This window comes from Hyperolius riggenbachi, chromosome 3, assembly GCF_040937935.1.
Source record: "Hyperolius riggenbachi isolate aHypRig1 chromosome 3, aHypRig1.pri, whole genome shotgun sequence".
Lineage (NCBI taxonomy): Eukaryota > Metazoa > Chordata > Amphibia > Anura > Hyperoliidae > Hyperolius > Hyperolius riggenbachi.
In genome coordinates, this window is record NC_090648.1 from 489,225,289 (window position 1) to 489,242,969 (window position 17,681).

Genomic DNA, 17,681 nt, shown 5'->3' on the forward strand with positions numbered 1-17,681 from the left:
AAATTACAACTTGTGATTAGTCACAGATGAGGGGGAATTAGACAGGCTAAACTCTCTAAAAACATACGGGGTGCATTTTTCTCTGTTTTCCTTCAATCTTCTGCAACAGATCAGGTCTAATTTAAGGGGAAACCATGTCAGGTGTGACAGCTGGACGATACCTGCACATGTGGGACAGATGAAGTAAGGGTCTCTGGCACACCACTGGAGATCATATATAGTCTGCAAGCCTTTCCTGCTATTATTGGGACTGAAGAGGTTTCTCCCCATGGGCGGTTGAAAATATTCTAGATCCTGGGTTGTTATCAGCATATGGGGCCTGATTCACAAAGCTTTTCTGTTAAATTAGCTCACCTTACTTATTAACTCACAATTTATCTCTCCTTAAATGACAACTCATGATTTAGTCCTCCTTAACTGACAACTCATTGTTTAGCTCTCCTTATCTAACATAACTCATGGTTTAGCTCTCCTTAAAGAGAACTAGAGGCGAAGCACCTTCATGTATTTTACCATATATATCAATGGGAACATGACAGTAAACATCTACTCTGCTCTCTGTTTCACTCATCTCTGCTAAATCTGCCTGTTATCAGCTCTGATAAGAATCCCCGACTGAGCATTCAGTCTGGCTGTGCCCCGGAATTTTATAGCTGAGTCAGTCTTCTGTGATATCTTTTCAAGCCCAAGTCTGCCCCGTGTGGCTCTGCTTTCCTGCTATATATCCTCCTAGCAGAAAATCAGAGCCTGGAGGGGGCGGGCTTTGGCTTGAAAAGACATCAGAGAAGACAGACTCAGCTATAATGATTCCTGCGCGAAGCCAGACTGAATGCTTAGTCTGGGATTTTATCAGGGCTGATAAGAAGCAGGCTGAGCAGTGAAGGATGAAACATAGAGCAGGGTAGGGGTTTTCTCTAATGTTCCCACTGATATATATGGTAAAATACATGAGGGTGCTTCGTCTCTGGTTCACTTTAACAGACTTAATTCATTGTGTAAGGGCCTGTTTCCACTACACGCAGATTGGATGCAGAACGGATGCAGAAAAACTGACTCCAATGAATGTCTATGGGCCTGTTTCCACTAAACAGATTCTTCTGATGCAGATTTTCCCATAGGTATTCATTGGAGTCTACTCTCTTTAACTGACTTAATTCATAGTTTAGCTCTCCTTATCTATTTATCTCATGAATTATCTCTCCTTATCTGTTTATCTCCTGCATTAGCATTCCTTACAGATAAGGTGAAAAATAAGTAGCCTTTGTGAATCAACCCCATGGCATATCTACCCCCGGGGGTGCAGGGGGGTCCATGAGGTATCTGATTTTTTTCATATTCAGGCTATCAAAGTGAGTTTGAGGGTTAGGCCCCTTGCACACTTGCACGCTGCGTTGCTCCTGGTTACGATTCCCCGACACAAGGGCCATGTAAGTCTCTTTAAAGATACATAGCAAGAAACCAGAGCCACAAGGGGGCAGACTCGGGCTTCAAAAGACAGCACAGCTGCGCCAGCACCCCGATCGCCGCCGCAGCGCGCCCGATCGCTGCTATCCGGTGCGGCGCGCGGCCCCCCCCCCCCAGACCCCTGCGCTGCCTGGCCAATCAGTGCCAGGCAGCGCCAAGGGGTGGATCGGGTCTCCCAATGACGTCCCGACGTCGCTGACGTCATCCCGCCCCGTCGCCATGGCGACGGGGGAAGCCCTATCGCCGGAGGCGATCGGCGGGGCTGGGGGGATGCCGCTGAGGCTCGCTACATGATTTAAAAAAAAAAAAAAACTGCTGCGCTGCCCCCTGGCGGTATTTTTCATACCGCCAAGGGGGTTAAAGAATATAAAACATTAATATACCATTATTGAGGACCTGTAACAATTATACATGCGTTAGGAAAGGGGTCTACTGAAGTTTTTACAGCTGCGATTTGCGCTTTCGAGGCATCACATTACCTAAAATCGCTCAAAAAAAAAAATCGCCCTTTTTGGTGACAAATTGGCTCTAGATGTTTTTGAGAATGACTGAAAATTTCTAGTGGGTCCCAGCTCTCGAGGGGGTTCCTGAAATGATGTTACGTGTAATAGGGGGTACCCTGCTAAAACCGTTATAAAGGGGTACACGCCTTATAATAAAACACTATTCTAGAAGGCAGAAAAGTCTCCAATTTTAAAATTCCTAATTTTTTTTCTCTCTAGAAATTCCAAAAGAACACAAGAAGGGTTTGAAAAGGCACCGAATGCTCTTGGTGTAACTTCAAGAGCTCACAGTCAATTATACTTTGACTTTTGAGCTCCGTTTGAAGTTCCCATTTTGTGTTCCTTTTTAGATTTTCTTTCTTTTTTTTTTAGGAAAGACACTTCCCCCATATCCTCGCTACAAACCATCTCATTTTTAATGTTCAGAATCAGTTTCTTTGGGGAGACATGACCCAGGTAAATGAGAACTCTCCCTGAGCTATTGAGCTGCCAAATACTGCTACCACCGCCACTTTGCCACTTTTACTTTGCCAACTACTGAGCGAGGGCAGCCAGGCTCTCCAAAAGTAAGAGTGACCTCCGCTGTGACCCCTGTGGGATCTACAACATCCAGACCTGCCCTCCTGTGTGATACAAGCCCTAGGCTCTCAACAGGTGGTATGTGTAACACTGGGGTTACTTAAAGGACAACTGAAGAGAGAGGTATATGGAGGCTGCCATGTTTATTTCCTTTTAAGTAATACCAGTTGCCTGGCAGCCCTGCTGATCCTCTGCCTCTAATACTATTAGCCATAGCCCCTGAACAAGCATGCAGCAGATCAGGTGTTTCTGACTTTAAAGTCAGATCTGACAAGACTAGCTGCACGCTTGTTTCTGGTGTTATTCAGATACTACTGCAGAGAAATAGACCAGCAGGGCTGCCAGGCAACTGGTATTGATTAAAAGGAAATAAATATGGCAGCCTCTGTATACCTCTTACTTCAGTTCTTCTTTAAAAGGGAACTGTAGTGAAAATAAAGGAATTAATAAAATTGCTTTTTTTTTTTTTTTTTTTTTTTTTTTTTTTACAAAATTCATCTATAAATGATTTAGTCAATTTTTGCCCATTGTAAAATCTTTCCTTTCCCTGATTTTTATTCTGAAATCTATCACGGGTCTTCTTTAGCTCTGCCAGGTGATCTGTACGGAATGTTCGTTACTGAGATTTGTATGCACAAAGGGAGATACTGCTGGGCAGTTGGAAATGGATGTTATTTCCCACAATGCACTGAGGTTCACAGACATCAAACTTCTCCCTCTCCCCAATGATCTGTTCGAGAAAAGGAAAACATTTCTTGTGGGAAGAGGGTATCAGCTACTGATTGAAAGTTCAATCCTAACTAGGTTTAGGAGGAGACCGAAGTGAGAAAAATATGGCGGCAGTCACATGGAGGCGCTACACCTGCCGAAATTCTGTTTGTCCCCACGTTTATTATCTGATGAAGCGGGCGTGGCCTGCGAAACGCGTTGCACTTTTTTGGGGTACTATTTAATAAATGTGATTGCTACTATTCAGACAGTATTTTGTGTCTACTTTATGGAGGTAAGTCCACCACTTCCTCCCAACAAATTTTACATTTTTTATCCGCTTTTATCCTGCTGGCGCCTCTGTTCTCCTACTGCTATATGTATTTCCTATTGAACAATACCAGACCCCTAGCAGCTCTGCTGGTCTATTTGGCTGTAGTAGTGTCTGAATAACACAAGAAACAATCATGTCAGAAACACCTGATCTGCTGTATGCTTGTTCAGAGTCTGTGGCTAAAATAATTAGCGGTAGATGATCAGCAGGACAGCCAGGCAACTGGTATTACTTAAAAGGAAATAAATATGGCAGCCTTCATATCCCTCTCACTTCGGCTGTCCTTTCAACTTTTCTTAGTTCATATATATCAATGAGTTTTTTGGATTTTAAATCTGCTAAATGAATACTTGAGACTGAATAAGTATGTTTTTAGATAATTAAAAGTATAAAGGAATGTTTAAAATAATGCAAACGCCACTATTGAGTACTCCTAACAAATAAAGCTGTATGAAGGGGTACTCACTGCTGATGGTGTTGTTCACAATATGGGGTACTCAGCAAACGCCTAATCTCGTAAAGGGGTGCGTGCTGTAATAATGTTGAGAAACACTGACATCAGCTGTGTCATGTATGTGTGGCGGAGCGGCAGTATGCTACGGGGTGCGTCGGGAGCGGTGTCAATCATGTAGCGCGTGTACACCCCCCCCCCTATTCAGACACGCAGCAGCTCTGCCCGTTATCCTGCGCTTCTCTCTCCACACCGCACATGAGACGCTAGGAAGCACATTGGCATCTCTCGGTGAGGACCGGTCCTGTGTCTCTCTGAATAGGACGACAGCTGGTATTGTCCTGAGGTCAGTACGCTGGGGATGAATGCTCTCCCCCCCCCCCCCCCCCTCCTGCGTCACACTTCTTTTATTGTGTCTTGGGTCTGTTTCAGGGGGAGCAGCCAGCAGGCAATAGAAAGGGGGCATTGCGATGATTCAATTATGCTCGGGGTAACCCTTTGTATGTGTGTTTAGAAAAGGAAGCCACTTGCTTAGCAGGCTACTGGCAGGGGGGGGGGGGAAATGTCATCAGTGCATTCCGACACTGCCGGCTTCTTGCTGGACGATCGAGGATCAGGAGGTCCGTTCAGATATTAAAAGGGAAATTGCATCCGCCGTTCCCTGAGGAATATCGTACTTAGCAACATGTGTTAAGTGCTAATTCCGAAATTGGAAGCCGCTCTGCGGCAGGATAGTGCAACCAGAGTTCTTTAAGGACACCTGAAGTGAGAAGGATGTGCAGGATGACATATTTATTTCATTTTAAACAATGCACATTGCCTGGCTGTCCTGCTGATCCTCTGCCGCTAATACTTTTAGTCATACACCCTGAACAAGCATGCAGCAGATCAGGTGTTTCTGACATTATTGTCAGATCTGACCGGAGAATGACTTCATTAGCCACATGCTGAAGCTGTTTTGTTCTAAAGTTTTGTATGTTGATGATAAATGTTGCCAAAGGCCCCTCCACTTTATAGTGATGGTTGTTTAAGAGTGAGGTAGACAGCCTGTGTCACTGCCAACTGGAATGCTTCTCTGTCCAAATGTATTTCCCACCATACTTAAAAGATTGTCCTTTCTACATGAGGTGTAGGAAGAGTTACCTCTACTATAGGAAGACCGCAGAGTCCTGACCTGTAGAATTACCCCTCCTATAGGATGACAGCAGAGTCCTGACCTGCAGAGTTACCCCTCCTATAGGATGACAGCAGAGTCCTGACCTGCAGAGTTACCCCTCCTATAGGAAGACCGCAGAGTCCTGACCTGTATAGTTACCCCTCCTATAGGAAGACCGCAGAGTCCTGACCTGTAGAGTTACCCCTCCTATAGGAAGACCGCAGAGTCCTGACCTGTAGAGTTACCCCTCCTATAGGAAGACAGCAGAGTCCTGACCTGCAGAGTTACCCCTCCTATAGGAAGACCGCAGAGTCCTGACCTGTATAGTTACCCCTCCTATAGGAAGACCGCAGAGTCCTGACCTGCAGAGTTACCCCTCCTATAGGAAGACCGCAGAGTCCTGACCTGTATAGTTACCCCTCCTATAGTAAGACCGCAGAGTCCTGACCTGCAGAGTTACCCCTCCTATAGGAAGACAGCAGAGTCCTGACCTGCAGAGTTACCTCTACTATAGGAAGACCGCAGAGTCCTGACCTGCAGAGTTACCTCTACTATAGGAAGACCGCAGAGCCCTGACCTGCAGAGTTACCCCTCCTATAGGAAGACTGCAGAGTCCTGACCTGTAGAGTTACCCCTCCTATAGGAAGACCGCAGAGTCCTGACCTGCAGAGTTACCTCTACTATAGGAAGACCGCAGAGTCCTGACCTGCCGAGTTACCTCTACTATAGGAAGACCGCAGAGTCCTGACCTGTAGAGCTACCCCTCCTATAGGAAGACCGCAGAGTCCTGACCTGCAGAGTTACCTCTACTATAGGAAGACCGCAGAGTCCTGACCTGCAGAGTTACCTCTACTATAGGAAGACCGCAGAGTCCTGACCTGTAGAGCTACCCCTCCTATAGGAAGACCACAGAGTCCTGACCTGTAGAGCTACCCCTCCTATAGGAAGACCGCAGAGTCCTGACATGTAGTGCTACCCCTCCTATAGGAAGACTGCAGAGCTACCCCACCGATAGGAAGACAGCAGAGTCCTGACCTGCAGAGTTTTCCCTCCTATAGGAAGACAGCAGAGCCCTGACCTGCAGAGTTACGCCTCCTCTAGGAAGACCGCAGAGTCCTGACCTGTAAAGTTACCCCTCCTATAGGAAGACCACAGAGTCCTGACCTGTAAAATTACCTCTCCTATAGGAAGACCGCAGAGTCCTGACCTGCAGAAATAATTAATTAATCTCAGCATTTTGTTTTTCTTGAAGAAAACATTATAAGCGTTTACTCTATGGGCTTGATTCACAAAGCGGTGCTAACCTAGTTAGCACGCCTAAAGACCTTTGGGCGTGATAAGCATTGCACTAAGTAGGTTAGCACCGCTTTGAGGGAAAAACTTGCGCGCAAAGTCCGGTGCGCGCGAAACTGTGCACGAGTTTATTTTATCACGCCTAAAAAGAGTTTAATAGATAATGCTAGTTAGCACGGCTTTGTGAATCAAGCCTTATGTCTGCACTAATAGTAAACTGGCTGCAGCTTGTGCTGATCTCTACTATCTCTGGTATGTACAGTATGAGCTGTTACTCTGTGCCTGTACTAATAGTAAACTAGCTGCAGGGTGTGCTGATCTCTGCTACTCCCAGTATGTACAGTGTAAGTTGTTTCTTGGTGCCTGTACTGATAGTAAACTAGCTGCAGTGTGTGCTGATATCTGCTGCCTCCAGAATGTCCAGTATAAGCTGTTACTCTGTGCCTGTACTGATAGGAAACTAGCTGCAGTGTGTGCTGATCTCTGCTATCTCCAGTATGTACACACGTACTACCGGCGGCAACGACGGGTCCGCCGGACCCTCCCACTGGGCGGACGTTCAGCCGACAGTAGTGCATGTGTACGCGCTGTCGGCGGACCGATAAGGCTGCTTCTGAACGATCCGCTCAGCAATCCGCTTATCAGTCCGCCGACAGCGCGTACACACGCACTACTTTCAGCTGAACGTCCACCCAGTAGGAGGGTCGTTGCCGCCGGTAGTGCGCGTGTACGCACCTTAAGTTTTTACTCTGTGCCTGTACTGATAATAAACTAGCTGCAGTGTGTGCTGATATCTGCTATCTCCAGTATGTACAGTTTTTAGTTGTTACTCTGTGTCTTTACTGATAATAAACTAGCTGCAGTGTGTGCTGATCTCTGCTATCTCCAGTATGTACAGTTTTTAGTTGTTACTCTGTGCCTATTTCTATTTACATAGAAAGAGGGACAAAGTCCTGAAAGAGGGACAAATGAGGAGGAAAGAGGGACAGAGGGACAGGGCTCCCAAAGAGGGACTGTCCCTCCAAAAGTGGTACAGTTGGGAGCTATGACAATGGACAGAATGCTGTTGCGTTGAGGGGGTGGAGGTTGTTAGTGGCAGTGGGTCTTGGGTGCTTGAAAGTACAAATCTGACCCTGCAGTTTTGGCTATGACTATGGTAAGATTAGATTGTGAGCTCCTCTGAGAACAGTCAGTGACATGACTATGTACTCTGTAATGTGCTGCAGGATATGTCAGTGCTATATAAATACATAATAATAATAATATGGTAGGACATTACACTATGACTATGGTAGAATTAGATTGTGAGCTCCTCTGAGGACAGTCAGTGACATGACTATGTACTCTGTAAAGTGCTGCAGAAGATGTCTGTGCTGTATAAATTAGACTACAAATCATTACATCTCGCTGATCATCCCTACTTTGGACAGAAATTGGTCTTTGCATGAAGCAAAAGAGGTTTGGAAAGCAAGTTGTCATGTGTCAGTCATTAACCTACCAAATTTTAGGCTAAATTCACATTGAGCATTGTGTAACACCTGTGCCACAACGCAGGCATAAGGCGATGTACCGTCTGCACATTACATTATTTTCATAGCATGAACAGATGCCATGTAACATGCTTGTTGTATTGTATAGGCAGTGAGTTCATGCAGCAATGCACTTAAAGTGAACCAGAGATCACAAATTACAAAGTTTTTTGTACTTACCCGAGGCTTCCTCCAACCCCATAAGCATGGATGCGTCACTCACTGTCCTCCTGCGGTCCTCCGTTTAGTAGTAATCAGCTCCGGTATTCGGCTCCGTGACGTAAACCGAGGTCTTCTGCGCATGCTCGGGAGGTCCTTGCATGCGCAGAAGACTCCGGCTGACTCAGACTGGAGCTCATTGAGGCAGTTACTGGGGATGATTACCGCTGAATGGAGGGCAGCGGGAGGACGGCGTGGGACGCATCTGTGCTTATGGGGCTGGAGGAATCCCCGGGTAAGTACGCAAAACTTTGTAATTAGTGATCTCTGGGTCACTTTAAGGGCAACTAAAGCGAGAGGGATATGGAGGCTGCCATATTTATTTCCTTTTAAGCAATACCAGTTGCCTGGCAGTCCTGCTGATCCTCTGCCTCTAATACTTTCAGCCATAGACCCTGAACAAGCAGGCAGCACATTATTGTCAGATCTGACAGATTAGCTGCATGCTTGTTTCTGGTGTTATTCAGACACTACTGCAGCCAAATAGACCAGCAGGGTTGCCAGGCAACTGGTATAGTTTAAAAGGAAATAAATATGGCAGCCTACATATCACTCTCAGTTCAGTTGACCTTTAGGCTTGGTTTACCCATAAATATGTAATTTTCCGGTTTAGACCAGTCCAGTCCTGTCCTCTCAGTTTGCATCAGTTTTCTATCAGTTTTACCTGACAGGATTGATACTGTACACCTTTTATGTGTGAACACGCCCATAAAAAACGTACACAAAACTGGCAGGGCAGGACTGGACCGAATGTAATGTGTGAAGCAAGCCATAAAGAACGCGTACAAAAATGATGTAAAAAACGGACAGGGTAGGACTGGACACCTTTTATGTGTGAACCCAGCCTTAGGCCAGGGTCACACTTGTCCATGCAGAGAACCATCAGTTTTATGCTATGGCCATTTTTCTTTTCTTTTGGGGGGGGGGGGGGTGGGGGGGGGTGGGGGGGTGGCTTTTCCTGCATTTGCAGTCTTCCATGTGCGTTTTATGCATTTTTCATGCATTTCCATTTTTTTTAATCAATATTCATATTTAACAAGTAAAAGTAATTCATTTTCAAATACATTTTTATGGCACTTGGGCAATAATGCATGAAAAATGCATGAGAGAGACAAGCACCTTTTTCACCATAGAAAATGCATGTGGTCTATTTACATGCAGAAAGAATGAACTTGATGAGCGTTTTAAAAACAAATACAAAAAAATAAAAACATTGAAAAACACATACCAATACCAATTGTGTGTCCCATAGACTACTATTATGTGCGTTTTTCATGCACTTTCTAAAATGCATGTGATTCAAATAAGAGTGGCCCTGCCCTTTGTGTGTGTGACCTCAGACATTAGGTGGCCACACATGATACAATAAAATGATTCAATTATCCAGCAATTCTATAAAAACTATTGTTTGTACAGAAAAATTGGAAACTTTAATTTGTATTCGTTTGCGATATCTGATAGAATTTCCTGTTTATTTTGTTGTTGTTGTTGGTAAATGAAGATCAGGAGTGTTGTTTTCATCACTCACACGGCCACCAGCTCCTCCAGCATAAATTCCAAGTGGACTGAAAGGGATGACAGTCAGGCCTTCTGTGTTTTAACCTCCTTGGCGGTAACCGGGGTAAGCCGCTGCGGAGGAAATCTCAGCCCCTGGTGGGCCGATTTCCATTCCGTAAAGTGCTAGCTGCGCGTACAGCTTGATCGGCGCTGCTGCGCGGCGATCAGCCTCACACAGTGGCAGAAGAGGGCCCCCCCGCCAATCACTCCCGGGCAGCGCAAAGGGCTCAATCGGATGTGTCTGACGTCAGCTGACGTCATTCCGATCGTAGCCATGGCGACAGGAGAAGCCAAACAGGAGATCGCGTTCTATACGTAATCTCCTGTTTGCTGTTGTTGCCGGCGATCGGACTAGAGGAACACATGCGCCCTCTAGTGGTGTTTCATGTAGCTACCACTCAGGTAGCTATATGAAACAATCAAAAAAAACATTTACAAAAAAAGTGCAATGCAGCCTCCTTGGCAGAAAAAATGAATCGCCAAGGAGCTTTATTGAGGTGGAGTGCACTTGGCTGAAGCCTGTAAGACAATAGGGAAACACTGCCACTATCTGAGATACTGTCAGGCCACCAGCCCACCTATATCATAACAGGAAGTATTACATTCCCACATACATGTTACAGGATATATATAACAAAGCATACAGAAAAATGAACAAAAACAAATTTTACAGAGATTCTGCAGCAGGGTGATGTGAAACACTGCATCTCTCATACAGCAGCCATTTCAGGCAGAGCACATGGCTCTCTAACATCATCTACTCAGCCTAGCATGTGCTGCAGGGCCTACAGGCTGCTAAAAAGCACACCTCTTTACATTCTACAGAACTATTATGGATATGGATCATAACTTTTTACAACAGATAGATTAACTTTAGCTGCAAAGAACACAGACAGAGATCCTACCTCTTCCATGGTCAATCTTTGCACTGAGGAGACCAAACCAACAGGTGGAATACACAGGGGGCTTTCTGGAAGAGTCCATTGCTAAGATTCAGCCTGTTAACACTTCCCTCAGTTTTAGCTAATGACACATTGATTAAAGAGGTTTATTTTGCCTGTCCTGTCACTCTGTTAACAGCTTTTGAACAAATTAAACTATATTTAACAAGTGTACATTGCTGCAGCTCCTGTATGTTGGTACGACCCTCCTGCAAACCTGCAGACTGGATATTTGGTGAAACTTCATGTGCCTAAAAATCACTGTGCTACACATACATCTGACCTGTCTATGTCACTGTTCTACTTGTATACTGCATAAGATTATCTGGACTGTTGAGGATTGATGGTTCCTGTTATGTTCTGGCTAGGAACTCAGAGTGAAGACACTGCTTATGTAAAGAGTTGGTGAATCCTGTAGATAAATCTCATTTAAAGAGACACTGAAGCGAGACTAAATCTCACTTCAGCTCTCATATATAGCAGGGGCACGTGTGCCCCTGCTAAAACGCCGCTATCCCGCGGCTTAACGGGGGTCCCTTCACCCCCAACCCACCCCCCGCAAAAGTTGGTCGCAGACTTGGTCGCTAAATTTCTCTTCCTGGAGGCAGGGCTAACGGCTGCAGCCCTGCCTCCCAGCGCATCTATCAGACGCGCATCGCCGCCTCTCCCCCGCCCCTCTCAGTGAAGGAAGACTGAGAGGGGCGGGGGAGAGGCGGAGATACGCGTCTGACAGACGCGCGTGGGGCAGGGCTGCGGCGGTTAGCCCTGCCCCAATGCAGAAACGCTCCCCTGCATTACGGAGGGGATTTGGGGGGACAGGGACCCCCGTTAAGCCGCGGGATAGCGGCGTTTTAGCAGGGGCTCAAGTGTCCCTGCTATATATGAGGTCTGAAGCGAGATCTATTCTCGCTTCAGACTCTCTTTAAGTTATCCTGCCTCTCTGACTACTGAACACAACAAACTGGTGACACAGATGGCTCTAGCACAGCCTTTCTCAACCTTTTTACCCTGGAGGAACCCTGCAAATAACTTTTGCATCTCAAGGAACCCCTGCAGACTACTCAAGGAACCCTGGTTGAGAAAGCCTGCTCTAGCATCACAGCATCCTGCACCTTTTCTTCCACACCCAGGGGAGCCTGCAAAGCAGGGCTGGGCCGAGGCAGAGGCGAGAGAGGCTCCAGCCTCAGGGTGCAGTGTAGGAGGGGGCGCAGAACTCACTCAGCTCTCATTCCCCTATTGTGTTTGAAGCAAAGAGAAATAAGAAAAGAGGATACATGGCAGTGTCTGCAAGCCAGATAACTAGAGATTAAGGTGTTGTGGTGGTTAGGAGCCCTGGGGCACCTCTTAGTCTAACAGCAATCAGTGTGTGACGACTGGGGTGGGAGGAAAGGGGGGCGCACTTTGGTGTATCAGCCTTGGGTGCTGGAGGACCTTGTCCCAGCTCTGCTGCAAAGCACTTCACTGCTTGGATCCAGATGTTTGAGAATTACGCACTTGCTTCAAACAAGAAGGTCTTAGCCTCGTTCACACCATTAACGCAGAATGGCCATGCGATCGGAACGCAACACGTACGATCGCACACCATCTGTACCACTGTGCGCTGTGCTTCTGATAAGATTCACTACAGTGAATGGGTCACATGCAGCAGTGCGATAGGGTATTGCACTGCTGCACAGCCCATATAATCTGATTGGCAGAAGTCCTGTCTATGTAATTTTGCCATTCTTGTGTGTTGCACAAAAGGGTTCTAACCCTTTTGATTCACAAAGTTTAGCACGCTAAGTTAGCACGTGCAAAGTTTAGCGCTGCCCGTAGCGCGCGAAACGTTGCACCAGGTGCGATCAAACCATCCCATCGGGTGCGCCTAGAACGGCGCACCCGGTGCGACGGTTTGATCGCACCTGGTGCGACGTTTCGCGCGCACCACGCAGCGCTGAACTTTGCACGCGATCAATGAAGCAATGCGAAGTTCTCCTCCCAGAGCATTCTGGGAGACCAAGTATATATTTGACTGGCTTTGGAACTCTCAGTAAGCAAACATTCTGCAGAGATCACCAGACAGCACTAAAGATGTCGCTGTCTGTAATACATTTCAGAGTATAAATGAGGATGAGAATTTTTTTTTACAAGTAACAAACACTGACTAAATAATTTATTAAGTAATATTATAAAGTAATGTTGTAAAAAAACAAGCAATTTGATTAATTATGTGATTTTTCACTACAGTTTCTCTTTAAAGGTAATATCCGAGCTGGGCATGGGGGGTACTAGGTCACAGAGGGGAAATAGTATTTCATGTTGAGGACAACATTAACAACAGCTGGAACGGGGTGGTGAAAAGTAGTTACCTGATGTCAATCTATATCAGAAGCCATTTCTAAAGTTGGGGACACACAATGTAATTTTCCCATTTGATGGGCGGGAAATTTCTCGTTGTTTGATAATTTCCAACATGTCTGACCTGCTTCCAATCGAGAAAGGAATCAATTTTCTGCAGTACTACTGATTTAATCGTGTACTACTGATCAATCATGAGGAAAAGTATCGAACAACAAGAAATTGCCCATAGAGATGGCTCAAACCTCCGATTTTTGGTTTGCGAACCGCGAACTTCCACAAAATTTTCCCGAACCGGTGAACAACGCGAACCGCAATAGACGTCAATGGGCAGGCAAACTTGAAAAACTACAAACACTGTTTCTGCCCACAAAAGTGAGGGAAAAGATGTTTCAAGGGGTCTAACACCTGGAGGGGGGCATGGCGGAGTGGGATACACACTAAAAGTCCCGGGGAAAATTACGGATTTGACGCACAGCAGGGTTATAATCCCTAAAGGGCAGAAATCACATTGCATTCCAAAATTGGAGGCCTAAAGTGCTTGAAAACATCTTGCGTGTGTATACATGGATCAGGTAGTGTATGTAGTGTACTGCTTCACACTGGCAGACCAAACTCACTGTGTAACACACCGCAAACAGATGGCCATGCTAGTGCGCACCATAGCGAGAGTGCAGGTGATGGCGGCTTTCCAACCCATATGGTCGGGCTGAGGTAGCTCAATGACAGAACAACAGTGACTGTCCAGCTGATCGAATTTGGTCTGTCCACAATGAAGCAACAACCTTATTTTCTTGGGTGTGCCCCCCAACACACTAATATAGGTCATTGCTTTATTGTGATACGCAAGCCCCTTCACCGTGGCAAGGTAACAATCACAAAGGGGAATTGGCACATGTACATGCCTTTTGTTTTGTTGTTGCAGCTGCAGTGCAGCCAGAAAAATTAGGCAGGCATGTACACGCACCAGAAAAATTATTATAGCGTCCGCTGCTAGTACCGGCCTTAAAAATTCAGGAATCCACCTGGAGTCCTGGACCCTGTTGGTGGTGGCGGAGAAGGCAGTCAAGCGGCCTGCAGGCAGAGATGCTGTGTGTGGGGACTGACTTAGTCTTCAGGCAGGCAGTCACACGGCTTGCAGGCAGAGATGCTGTGTGTGGGGACTGACTTAGTCTTCAGGCAGGCAGTCACACGGCGTGCAGGCAGAGATGCTGTGTGTGGGGACTGACTTAGTCTTCGGGCGGGCAGTAGCCCTCCGGGATCCATGCCTCATTCATTTTAATAAAGGTGAGGTACTGAGCACTTTTTTGACCTAGGCGACTTCTCTTCTCACTGACAATGCCTCCAGCTGCGCTGAAGGTTCTTTCTGACAGGACGCTTGAGGCAGGGCAAGCCAGAAGTTGGATGGCAAATTGGGACAGCTCTGGCCACAGGTCAAGCCTGCGCACCCAGTAGTCCAGGGGTTCATCGCTGCTCAGAGTGTCTATATCCACACTTAAGGCCAGGTAGTCGGCTACCTGCCGGTCAAGGCATTGGTGGAGGGTGGTTACAGAAGGGCTAAGGCGAGGCATTGGACTAAAGAATGTCCGCATGTCCGACATCACCATGAGACACAGATGACACAGATGCAGTGAAAGGTATGCACTGACTGGTATAATCTATATATATAATAGACTTAAGGTTCGTATACACGTCCGATAAAGATCGTTCGTTACGAACGATTCGTGACGTTTACACGATATTCAAATTAGACGGAAAAGATCATTCGTAATGAACGATTGTGTACACACGTGAACGATATAAGTATAAAGTACTGAACGACGAACGATTAAAAAATGCGTGCGCAAACGGAAGTGACGTTATGACAGGCAATAAGAACATGCGTTATCGGACGATCTTTGTACACACTGCAACGATTGAACGATTATCTTTCGAAAAAATCTGCCGGGTTGGATCGGTCGGATTGAACGATAACGGTCGTTATCGTCCCAAAAAACGATCGTTGGAAAATTTGGAGCGCACGATTATCGGTCCAATTGTCGTTATCGTTCGTTTTTGAACGATCGTTATCGTACGTGTGTACTCAGCTTAAGTGCCTCAACCTTCAAACAAGAAGAAGAAGTACTTTGCATGAGAAAATGTATGCGTGATCAAACACCAAGTTTAAGGCCTCTTTTCCACGGACTGTTGAGCTGTGTGCTCAGCAAGCAGTTACCAGGCAGCAGTGCGCAGATACCAGGCAGCAGCAAGCAGTTACCAGGCAGCAGCAAGCAGTTACCAGGCAGCAGCAAGCAGTTACCAGGCAGCAGCAAGCAGTTACCAGGCAGCAGCAAGCAGTTACCAGGCAGCAGCAAGCAGTTACCAGGCAGCAGCAAGCAGTTACCAGGCAGCAGCAAGCAGTTACCAGGCAGCAGCAAGCAGTTACCAGGCAGCAGCAAGCAGTTACCAGGCAGCAGCAAGCAGTTACCAGGCAGCAGCAAGCAGTTACCAGGCAGCAGCAAGCAGTTACCAGGCAGCAGCAAGCAGTTACCAGGCAGCAGTGAGCAGATACCAGGCAGCAACAAGCAGTTACCAGGCAGCAACAAGCAGTTACCAGGCAGCAACGAGCAGTTACCAGGCAGCAGTGAGCAGATACCAGGCAGCATCAAGCAGTTACCAGGCAGCAGCAAGCAGTTACCAGGCAGCAGCAAGCAGTTACCAGGCAGCAGCAAGCAGTTACCAGGCAGCAGTGAGCAGTTGTGAGAGTTTGCGAGCCATTTCACTGCCTATTCACAGTCCATGGAAAAGAGGCCTTACCCTAGCAAGTCTGACATTGCAAATCTGGCCTAATTGGCTATTCATGAGGCAATGCTCATGCAAATGCATGCACAAACCAATACCACAAAGCAGTCACCCTGCTACATGCTACATTAGCACTATCCGGCTTAGTGCACACCAGAGCGGTTCGGCAGCGTTTTGCGATCCACTTGCGGCTGCGGATACGCTTGGGTAATGTATTTCAATGGGCTGGTGCACACCAGAGCGGGAGGCGTTTTGCTGAAACGCATACTCCCGAGGTGAGGCATTTTTTGGATTGCGGAGGCGTTTCTGCCTCCAATGTAAAGTATATTAAAAACGCAAACCGCTCTGAAAAACGGCAGTTCAGAGCGGTTTTGCAGGCGTTTTTGTTACAGAAGCTGTTCAGTAACAGCTTTACTGTAACAATATATGAAATCTACTACACCAAAAACGCTTTACAAAACCGCAAAATGCTAGGTGAAATGCTACATAAAAATAAGAAAAAGCGTTTCAAAATCTGCTAGCATTTTGCGGATCTGCTAGCAGTTTTTGGTGTGGTCCAGGCCTCCAGGAGCGCCACGGGGAGAATTCCCAATGCCCCCTTTTTATACAACTGGGGGGAACGCAGGGTCCCAGGCTCTCTCACTGCCTGGAAACCACAGCGGCACCTCGGAGGGGGAGGCTGGGTGGCGTGGACGTCTGGACGACCCCCCCCCCCCAAGTGTGGCCAGCGCCGGGGAGAGCCGTCTGCACCCACCTCCCAATATTAAAAACAGGCACTTACCTTAACGTCCATTGCATTCTGCTACATGCGCATTAATTTGGGGGCACCACATGAGAAAGGAGAGAAGCATGGGTCACCCCGAGCTTTAGAGCTCAGGGCTGGCTCACATACAGCACTCCAGAGGGGGGGGAGGAGGACAGGCGCACTCACTCCAGGGTTCACACCACCGGAGCAAGCCATCCACCAACTGCCTCCAAAGGATACAAACTGCACAAAATGCTTTCCATGAGAAAATTAATGCGCATGTAGCAGAACCCAATGGACGTTAAGGTAAGTGGCTGTTTTTAATATTAGGAGGTGGGTGCGGACGGCTCTTCCCAGCGCTGGCCACGCTTGGGGGGGGGCGGCTGCGCCACCCAGCCTCCCACTCCGGGGTGCCGCTGTGGTTCCCAGGCAGCGAGAGAGCACTTTGCAGTATTGGTTTTTTGACCCTGCATAGTTTGGCATGCGAAAGCAAATGCATATTTGCATGAGCATTGCCTCATGAATAGCCAATTAGGCCGGATTTGCAAAGCCAGTCTTGCTAGGGTTAAACTTGGTGTTTGAGCACGCATACATTTTCTCATGGAAAGCCTACTTCTTCTTGCTTCAAGGTTGAGGCTTGTACTCTACTAGATAGATAGATGCGGCGTATGCTACGACGCGGGTTGGCTAGTAGGTATAATAATACAATGTGCAGTCACACAGGTGCAGTGAAAAGGTATGCAGTGACTGCTGGTGGTATGATACAATGTGCAGTTACACAGGTGCAGTGAAATGTATGCACTGACTGCTGCTATAATACAATGTGCAGTCACACAGGTGCAGTGAATAGGTATGCAGGGACTGCTGGTGGTATGATACAAAATGTGCAGTCACACAGGTGCAGTGAACAGGTGTGCAGTGACTGCTGCTGGTATGATACAATGTGCAGTCACACAGGTGCAGTGAAAAGGTGTGCTGAATGTGCTGGGCCTGGCACAGTATAACAATTAGCAAGAACCAGCTGCGACAGACAAGGCTGTATATGCAGTGTCAGTGGGCCACACACAAAAAAAAACACATTACA

At 46.9% G+C, this 17,681-nt stretch overlaps 1 protein-coding gene across 1 annotated transcript in view; it reads left to right on the forward strand.

Annotated features, from left to right (window-relative positions):
• The first annotated feature begins 4,299 nt into the window (after positions 1-4,299).
• The window catches only part of MPPED1 (metallophosphoesterase domain containing 1), a 114,599-nt gene continuing 101,217 nt past the window's right edge, over positions 4,300-17,681 (forward strand). The window contains exon 1 of the mRNA XM_068273071.1: positions 4,300-4,385. The gene's annotated coding sequence lies outside the window, so the exon portion shown is untranslated. The remainder of the gene's footprint in view (positions 4,386-17,681) is intronic.